Consider the following 10,548-nt stretch of genomic DNA (forward strand, 5'->3'; position numbering starts at 1 on the left):
ATTAGTTAATTCTTTACATGCAGGGCTTTCCAAGTTTTTTTTTTCGTGAAAATTAATTCTAGTGGTAGCAATGTTTATGTTTTGAAGTATTATTTTCTATTCGTTTAAACTTTTTTTCCTCACCACTACATATAAATGACGTAAACGTTCATATGCAACACCACTTTTTTCCAACTCTATCGTGATGAAACATTTAAAATTTTGGCAAAATTACCAAAAATTCTAAAACCTTTGATTTTTAAATGCTTACCACTCTATAAAATATTTTGCAAAAAATCGTATTTGTAAGTAGGTCTGTGAGGTATGTGAGTCGATTTTGTGGGATGGGCTCCCAAATTAAACATAATTATGAAAACAAAGCGGTTGTATAACGCTGTAGATTAAATCCTGGCTACAAATTACTACCGGGAAAAAAACTAAATATTCGTAGGAAGAAAATTTCCTTGTTATCCCAAAAAGCAGCAAACTATCCGTAAGTCTAGTACCGTTTCTTGATGTTGCAAAATTTGTGTTGGTTTAGTAAATTTGATTAACGGAATTTTGCTTATCATGTCTTATAAGTAATTCAAATAATAATACAAGCAATTCTAAGGGCTCCTTTAAGAAATTAAAATTTAATGTTCAGTTCTTCACTAACTTTTTCAAACTCTGTTGCAGAAAGTGAAGCTGCTGACATTTCTTTATTTCATTTACTTTTTCATAATAATTTCAGTAGTTTAAAAAAAAAAAGAACACTGTTTAGAAACTGATATATTATTTTTAAGGAAGAATTGCCCGTGACATCCCAGTACAGACACTAACAAATAAATATGACATATAAATATATAGACTAACTATAAATACACTAACATAGAGCCGTTATGACTTAGGGGATAGAGCGTTCTCCTTCCAATGAGATGAACCACTGGGTTCGAATCCCAGCAATAGCTGGTATAATTCCGCATTCGTCTTGCACCGACCACAGGGCTGACGTAAAATATCCTCAGTGATAGACGGATCATGGGCTAAAGTCCCTTTGGTGTCTGGCTAACCGGAGGAGGTTTTCCTCTCCTTGTAACTCAAATGCAGGTTAGTTCTATCAAAAAGTCCACCACGAAGGCAAAATTTCCCCCAATACTTCATCCAGGAGTTCCCTTGTCTCTTGTATTGGGTTCAAAATGACAAGGCTACGGAGTTGAAAATTTGTAGTCGTAAACCCAATGAATTAGGTTTGCTGTTCAACGACAGTTATAAAAAAAATTAAATACACTAACACATAATTACAAAAAGTGGTCGAAAATCCATTCTTCTTTACTTATTTCATTATTACATTGTAACTACCACCATAACTTACATAGTGAATCATTAATATTTAGAACGAAAATATTTCTTGTATTTACTATATAACACAAAATCAGCTAAATTAATTAATCTCGCCAGAATAAAATATTAAGAAGGATAATAGAAGCCAGATGGTTCGTAAGAAATGATACAATATACCATGACCTCAAAATAGATGCAATCGACAAACATGTAGCTAAATTAAATATCATATTCTACGAAAAAGCGACCTCTTGCTCTACAGCAAATTTCAATGAAATATTCCTGTTTGAAAATTTAACTGAAGACAAGAGACGAATATCAGCATACTATTGCAGAGATTCATCATATTCCCGACATCAATAGCATATACATAACCTCATTTTCATCGTATCAGCTTAACTAAAGTTCATACTTTTACAATATAGTCTTACCACCCTACTGCATATAATTACACAGTCAGATCCACATGAATACATCATTTGCATTCCACAACCTCATCGCAGCACCACAAAGATCAAGCTGAAGATGAATGGGAAAAGGGCCGCCTCAGGAGCCCAGATGTTTTATGCAGTTTAAGTTTAGTCTTGCATTCACTTTCTCAACCACTAATTTAGCTACTTATTTCATTTTAATATCTCCCATTGAGTCAGCAACGTACACTTGAGAACTGAGGTGGTCTTCTTGGTACATATTTCTAGTTTCCACTGTTGCCTTGCATTCAATTTCAATGATATCGTGAAAGAAATTGCTAATTTTAATCTTTCTCATCACATTTTGCTACTTATTAACCACCATTTTTTATATTTTTAGCCGATAGTGGCATCCATGTCTGTTGCAGTTTTATAATTCTCAAGGGTGACCCAAAAAAGTGGTAACAAAGTGTACATCAAAAAATGCAGAGATGCCAACTTACTTCAGATGGCGAATCAATATTTTCTAAAAGTTAAAATCAGGGCTGCCAACTTTCCTTTTGTAAAAATGTATTCCAGTGGTAGTTATGTTTGTGTTTTAATGTATTATTTTTTAATCATTAAAACTTATTTTCCACACCACTACATATAAATGATTTAAAAGTTGACACACTGATCAGTTCCCAGCGTCTGTACTTCTTTTTATAATCTTTGCCAGGTACCCGGTTTCAGAATCAGAGGGGAGTTAAAAAAATTTAACTGATTTCTAAATTATAGTTTGCTTAAAGTAAGGACTCCCCTAGCCGTTCGTCTGGACCTGTGGCGGTGACTATGGTAACGAGATATAACTATTTCAAGTCGGGGTGTGGAATCATTGTTTAGGCCAGGTTTTCAGCTCGGGTCGGCGATAGAAAGGGAATCTTTTTCTTCGGTCTATTGGTTTAGCCCTAGAGTGAAGAGAAGCAATCCTCTCTGAAATGTGCTATTCTTGTTTCCATAGGAGCAGACTGTCTCAGACTTCGACTGTAGAGAACAGTAAACTGTAACTGTAGAGACTGTCCAAGATTTTCAAACTGTAGAGAACAGTCCAAGGCTAGTTTACCATTTGAAAATTAATTTCAAGCGAATCTTTGGTACGTTTGCAATTAATAAGCATTTAAGACGAGGCTATGAAATATAAGATAGTACTATAAAACGGTAAAAATCCATTAATTGGGTAAAAAGTTATTGATCGTGATTTTTTCCCCTCATTTTTACAAACTGTTCATACTAGTGTTATTCGCGAAGTAATACTTATTTTTCTAATAGACTGAAGAGCGGAAATACAGTGAAAAAATCGTACAGATGTTGTCCTGGTTATGAACGAGTTGTCAATAATGAATTTGGTTGTCGACAGACTAGAGAAGAAATTCACGAAGAATATGAAAAGATTAAGAAAGAAGAAGTAATGGGATTGGATGAAACGATTAAATGTGAAAATGCCACCTGTAAGGTCAGTATTCACCTCCAGGTTTCCATATATATATAAAAGTTAAAAGAAAATATGGAAAATATTAAAGATTAAGAAAAAAGAAAAAGCTTAATTTTTTTTAAATATCTTATTTTACTTCTTCTTCAGAAGCTTTATTTTTTCTTCTTCATTTTTTTTAATATTTTATTTTTCTTCTTCTCTTTTCATCAATCGTTAATACTTTCCATGTTTTCTCGATATTTTTAACTTATTTTATGAGATTTCTTCATTTTTCTTTTTATCCTTTTTGTCTTTATTGTGCTATATAATATATATATATATATCGCTCATGGCCTGCAATAGTGGAACAACTCAAAAGATCATGTTTTGAGATAAGTGGGTTTAAAGCTTTCATTGCTAAGGAAAATGCATAAGAAATGCTTTAGTTAGCTTAAACGAAGATTACCTTCAAGTTGAATTATGAGTTGTGCCAGTATTGCTGCTGGAAGAATGTATACTTTCATATTTACACCTGTTCTTAGTCCAAAACGCGTTTGTTTTTTGAGTTGTGCCACTATTTGTGTGTATATATATACATACCATATGAATACATAGCTGCCAAAAAAGCATAATTCTTCTGCTTAATAAAATTATTAAATTACGCTGTGCGAAAAAAAAAACTTACATTATGACATAAAATAACTGAAAAACAAATGACTGTGTCAACAACCTTTTGTTATCAAAACAGTTTTGAAAAATCTCTCTAGAAAAGTACAAAATTTCACATCGTTTCATTTACATACACTTTACTTGTATTTCTAAGTTATGAAAATGAGAGCACTTGGCGAAAAATTTCTGAACAGCGGTGAAGGCAGCAGTAAGTTTTTTTTTCCTTCCAGAATTAAGAGAAAACATTTTTTTGACTTTCATTTATCGTAAAAGCTTATCTTTGTCCTGCAACTGCAGAATGTTATCATTTGAGAAAACAATACTCTTCAAAATAAATGAATAACTTAAATAAAATTATTGGCAAATTAAGAGAACACCTATTCTTATATGTTTGGGTAAAAATTAACGAAAAGACCATACCTGCCACTCACTCATACTCATATGTGGTGGTTATCTTAGCATCAGCCCCGCCAGGGGCTCTAACTAATTCATCTGAGTGGGAATAAATAATAAATCGCCGAAGCGCAATTAAATGGGGAAAGTTGGGGTTCAGTAAGTGAAAATTAAAATTAAGTAGCGAGATTGAACAAACAAATTTAAGAGAGAGAAGAGGTTTTTGTGGCAAACTGCCTCGCCTCCCCCCGAGCTTCTCAGGTGCACATTAGCCACATAGCCTCAGAGAAAAGGAAAAATGCATGATAATAAATGCACAAAAATTTATACAAATATTTACAAAATTTTCGGGACATAACTCTATCGGATAGGAAAAAGGCAGTGGCCGGGCTATATTTATATTGTCTTTGATGAGCTCAAAATCAAAATTTTTGAAGTAGTTGCATGTATCACAGGAGAGTGCATCTCTGAAGAAACTTGCACATAGTTCAGCTATATGCTCATCTATTTTGTTGATTTTTAAATCTCTTCTTAGATCTTTCATTCTCATGGATCTGGGTGCTCCAGTGATGCATCTGAGAAATTTGTTTTGAGATTTAAAGTGGTAGTAAAATCTATGCTTTCTATATATGCCTTGCTTTTATAAACTTAATTTATAATCTTTATAATCCACCACTATTTTTTAAAAAATTAAACATATATAAATATGTAATACCATTGTATTAGTCACCGCCCACCAGTGCTCTTCTTATCCAATGAGAGAAGCCCTGCAAAGGACTTGGAACTTTTCTCCGAGAATTTCTCGAAATTCTGCCCCTTTTCTTTTAGGCGAGGTTCTGATAGTTAAGATCATTTTAGAACCAGGGTGCCTAAAGGCCTCGAGCAACACCGTATGATGATGTATTAGTCCACATAACCTCGCTCGAAATGTAGCGTGTGCTTCTGCTTAAAATTGTAATTCTCATCATTGAGTTGCAACGCCAGCTCTCGCCGACATATCTTTTAATATTTAACCTAAGGGAAAAAAATGGATTCATCTACTTGGCCATCATAGAATTTTAAATGCTATATAATCTAAAGTTCTGTTTAAATAGTGGTAAACGAATTAATTTCTTTTTTAAAAAAATTAACGAGTTTTACCCAATACCTTTAGAGTATAAGAAATTAATTTACAGTTTATTGTTTGTAGCATAAAAATAAATATTACTTTTACTGTGTAAACGTTTAGTTGCTTTTTTTTCGGATTTGAGAAGCCATTAGCAAAGATTACGCATACTTTTCCAACTATGTTTAGCTGCCGAATCTTCCTGAATCTGGGCTAGAGTTTTCATTTTTAAAATGGTAACAAACTGTGTCTTAATTCTTTTACCTTTGTTTTAATATCTTAAATATTTAACTTTGCATAGCAGAGTCAATTTAGAATGATTTTAACCACTACAGATAAATCATACTTTTTCTAACAATCGATATTTTATCGGTTTTTCGACACATAATATTTTATTTATATTTTTCAGGCATACTAGGAGGAAAAATGCATGCCTTTTAGACGAATTAATTTCCTCTTAACGAAACGCGAAATACACTATCAATAAAACTTATCTGATATACAAGGAAAACCTTAACATACCTATGTAAATGAGAAATCTAAGTAAGACTTGTGTGAGTATAATATAAGAAATATCCGAAGCTCAATTAAAATGGGAAAAGTAGGCATCAGTTACGTTAACTAAGGTGCAATAAAATAACGCAATATGAAAACAGTAAAATATAAACGAGAAAGAGGTTTTGTGACTTGCCTCACCGCGGGGTTTTAGCCCAGAGCTTCACGAGTGCACAGTAAGTCACTTCACCTCAATAAATTAAGGAAAAAAATATACCTAATAACAAAGCACAATTGAAATAAGAACAAAAACATGATATATTTACAAAATTAAAGTATTTACAGAATATACGCGACAGATCCCCGTCTGATAAGAAAAAGGCGGTTACCGGGCTATACTTGATGTTATAATGGTTACACAAATTGCAGGATATAGCGTTACTGAAGAAGTTAGCACATAATAAAAACATTAACTCATCCTCTTATGTGGTAGTTATCTTAGCATCAGCCCCGCGAGGAGCTCTAACTAATTCATCGAGTGGGAAAGTATGATAAATCGCCGAAGCGCAATTGAATGGTGAAAGTTAGGGTTCAGTAACATTTACTAAGAGAAAATTAAAGTAAAGAAGCGAGATTAAACAAACAAATTTAAGATAGAGGAGAGGTTTTTGTGGCAGACTGCCTCACCTCCCCCCGAGGTATTACCCCCGAGCTTCGCAGGTGCACATAGCCTCAGTGAAATAGGAAAAATGCACGATAATAAATGCGCAAAAATATATAAGTGAATATCGAGTGAAAAATTATATACAAGTATTTATAACTATTTACAAAATTTACGGGACTGTACCCCATCGAATAGGAAAAAGGCAGTTGCCGCGCTATATTTTATATTGTCTTTGATGAACTCAAAATCAAAGTTTTTGAAGTAGTTGCACCTATCACAGGAGAGTGCATCTCTGAAGAAATTTGCACATTGTTCAGCTACGTGTTCATCTATTTTGTTGATTTTTAAATTCTTTCTTAGATACATATTTCATTCTCATGTATCTGTGATGCATCCTGTGATATATCTGAGAAATTTATTTTGAGTACTCTCTAGCTTCTTCTTTTGAGTAGCAGTGGTTGTGCTCCATGCAGGGGCTGCATAGCTGATGATTGGTCGAATTCATTAGAGGTATAGCGTTCGTTTTGTTTTGAGTTATAGTTTAATACCGGCTTCAGAGCTCGATAGCTCGCTTTGCTAACAATATTATCAATATGGGAATTCCAGTTTAAAGTACTAGAAATGGTGAATCCCAGGTTGGTGGCCTTTCGAACTAGTGGTATTGTATCATTGAATAGAGTAATATTTCGATAAATATAACTTTCTTTTTACTTGATTTCCTAATAATTAGCAGTGAAGATTTGGTGGTGTTGATGGCTACCTTCCATTTTGTGCACCAATCTTCGATATGAGGTATGATGTTACTGAGATTAATAATTGACTTCTTAGGATTTTGAAAACCTTAACAATATGATATTTTTTAATACTTCCTACTTTTTTCGCGATAGTTAGATTTCGTAGAACCGAACTTTAAAAATATGACTTTTTCACAATTCGATTTCTGAAGAACAAATTTTGTGTTTCGCCATTTAAAATTGCATTCTTTAAAATGATGTATGAACTTGCATACCTTACAATTCAAACCTTTTCGACTGTTATTAAATAAAATAATAATAAAAAATTACAAATATTTATTAAAGGTTAAATTTTGAATGGATATTTTGCATCTTAGGATGAAAGAATTTTATGATTGTGTTAAAAAAAATTTCAATTTGCTTAAAAAAATCTCGAGACATGGTGAAATACGCAAAAAGCAAAATTACCGCTAAGAGTTCCGAACTTTGGATCGCTCTCCTAATCAATCCATGGGGACCCTATTTCCTAGATTGCGGTTATCCGTTATAATTCAGGGCTCGAATCTGTTGAAAAAAAAGTATGTTTATTCAGCGAAAGTACATTTTTTTGTCTGATTTCGTAACTTGAAATATCGTCTTCACTAATTAATGAGCATATTTGCGATCACTCTCTCGAATCATTAATATTAAACATGAAGATCCGACAGTTAGATCAAAAGTAATTCATTGTGGTCCGTTTTTTTTACATCTTTTTGATGATTTTAGTAACATTTAATAACCGCTCCCCTGATCATCCCGAATTAATTTGGGTATATTGCCAATATTTATTATAGCGACAAAACTCGGGCGTAGCAAATTTTGTCTGTACGTTTTGTTTCATCAAGTTTTTACACAGCCGGAAGCAAAATAACAATCTGCTCTGCTGTAAATGGAAGTTTGTCAAGTTTTGTTTTGGAGTTTTGCTGTTGGATTGGGGGATCCCCACGTGTTTTGGGCCATTGTATCTACGATGGTTACTGAATTTACAATGAATTTTTGTTTTGTTCATTTACGTCGCACTAGAGCTGCGCAATGGGCTATTGGCGACGGTCTGGGAAACATCCCTGAGGATGATCCGAAGACATGCCATCACAATTTTGATCCTCCGCAGAGGGGATGGCACCCCCGCTTCGGTAGCTCAACGACCTGCACGCGAAGNTCATTATAAAAAAATTTTTTTTAAATTATTTTTTTGGGAAAAAAAAGAAACTGGGGTTTTTAATGCTAGTCTTCTCATTTATTTTTTTCATAATGAACAATACATAAATAATTCAAGTATTCAAAATCTTTAAATAATAAATTTAATGCGTTTTTTTAGAAACTTTGGAAAATACAATCTTTGGTTAAACCTATTGAAGCGCGCTTCAACATTATTAATGTTTACAATCAAACTTCGTTTAATCTTTTGTTCGTTTTAATCTTTTTAATTATGATTCTTGAAACAGTGAAGAACATAATTAGATGGGGAAAAAAATCGATTTTTCCGACCTACCTAGGTGTATATGGCCCCTTAAATAATTTTTAAAAAATTTTATTTCTTTTGTAAACTATAAAAAAAATTATTATTTTCATATTTTTTTTCAATTGGGGGGGGGGGTCATAACCCCCCGCTGGATCCGCCACTGATTGAAAAAAAAGTATGTTTATTCAGCGAAAGTACATTTTTTGTCTGATTTCGTAACTTGAAATATCGTCTGCGCTAATTAATAAGCATATTTGTGATCACCCTCTCGAATTATTAATATTGAACATGAAGATCTGACAGTTAGATCAAAAGTTATTCATTGTGGTCCGTTTTTTTACTTCTTTTTGATGATTTTAGTAACATTTATTCACAGCTCCCCTGATTATGTCGAATTAATTCGGGTATATTGCCAATATTTATTATCGCGAGAAAACTCGGGAGTAGCAAAATTTGTCTGTACGTTTTGTTTCATCAAGTTTTTACTCAACCGGAAGCAAAATAATAATCTGCTGTAAATGGAAGTTTGTCAAGTTTTGTTTTGGAGTTTTGCTGTTGGATTGGGGGATTGCGCACGGGTTTTGGGCGATTATGATGGTTACTGAATTTACGATGAAAAAAAAAAAGTAAAGTAAGAAAAAAAATGGCGTAACAGTTCACTGGCGTTTGGTACTATAACTGGTGTTGTCCCTTGTTTTAAAAACTATCATACAAAGACCAATATTTTTCTTTTGCCCGAAATAAATCAGGATAGTAAACTGGTGGCTAAATTAAATGCTTTTTACATTTAAAAAAAAATTACAATTTCAACTTAAAACTTCTGTATTATGATTTGTTTTAGTTTCCTGTATTTATTAATGAAATAAAAAATATATTGTCTTTTTTGCATTTTGTTTAAAAAAAAATTGGTAAGGCAGGCGGTTAAAGAAAATCATTGGTAATACCAATAATAACAATAATTATTCCAAAATAAATTTTTGGATTGTTTCTTTTAAAACGTTAATTAATTTGACACAAGTTTTCATTTTTGTAACAGATTTTCTTTTTCCAGGAAAACCAATGGATGAGTGGGAAATTTTTACTAATTGGTAATGTGATGAAGCTGAACAGAAAAATTTCATGACGGTTCGAGAAAATAATTATTTAATAAAGAATGCAATTTACTAAATCGTATTGTTTTTATTGTGTCTTATCAAGCAGGACTTTTTTATACTGAAAAAATTGATGATGCAATTATACTGACTATTATTTCGAATTAAACAATTTAACTGACAGGATAAATTAATAGGAATAACTTAATCAATTGGTAAGAATAACTTAATCAGCTGATAACTAAGCGATTTTAGCATATCCTATACTTTTATTTTATTTTATAACCGACTATTAATCAAAACCTCATTACTTTTTTGGATTGGAGTGCAGAATAAGGCGTCCGCATTTTTGTTACATGGAGAGGAAAACCTCACACGTATAGCCCGACGGCAAGGAGACTCAAACACATGACTCGTTTACCACTAAGTATATTTTACGTCCAGGGCTAAAGAGAATAGAAGGGCTGGTTCACTCCTTTGAAGTAGCTCTCGCCGCGCCAATCCTCCTATTTTCTTTAGTGACGTCACTTTGGCGCAAAGCTCGCACTTTTACTTCAAGAACGGAGCGTTTGGGTTTACTATCTCTTACTAATATTGGAGCATTTCTTTTTGCGAGATATTCTAAGACATTTGTTATTTTCTATAATGACTTTCCTCAGTTTTTGCAGTGAATTTACAAGAATTTAAAACTATTATCGAAATGCCAGTTTGCGCGATTGCAACTTGCAAAAATT

This window comes from Parasteatoda tepidariorum, chromosome 8, assembly GCF_043381705.1.
Source record: "Parasteatoda tepidariorum isolate YZ-2023 chromosome 8, CAS_Ptep_4.0, whole genome shotgun sequence".
NCBI classification, from domain to species: Eukaryota; Metazoa; Arthropoda; class Arachnida; order Araneae; family Theridiidae; genus Parasteatoda; species Parasteatoda tepidariorum.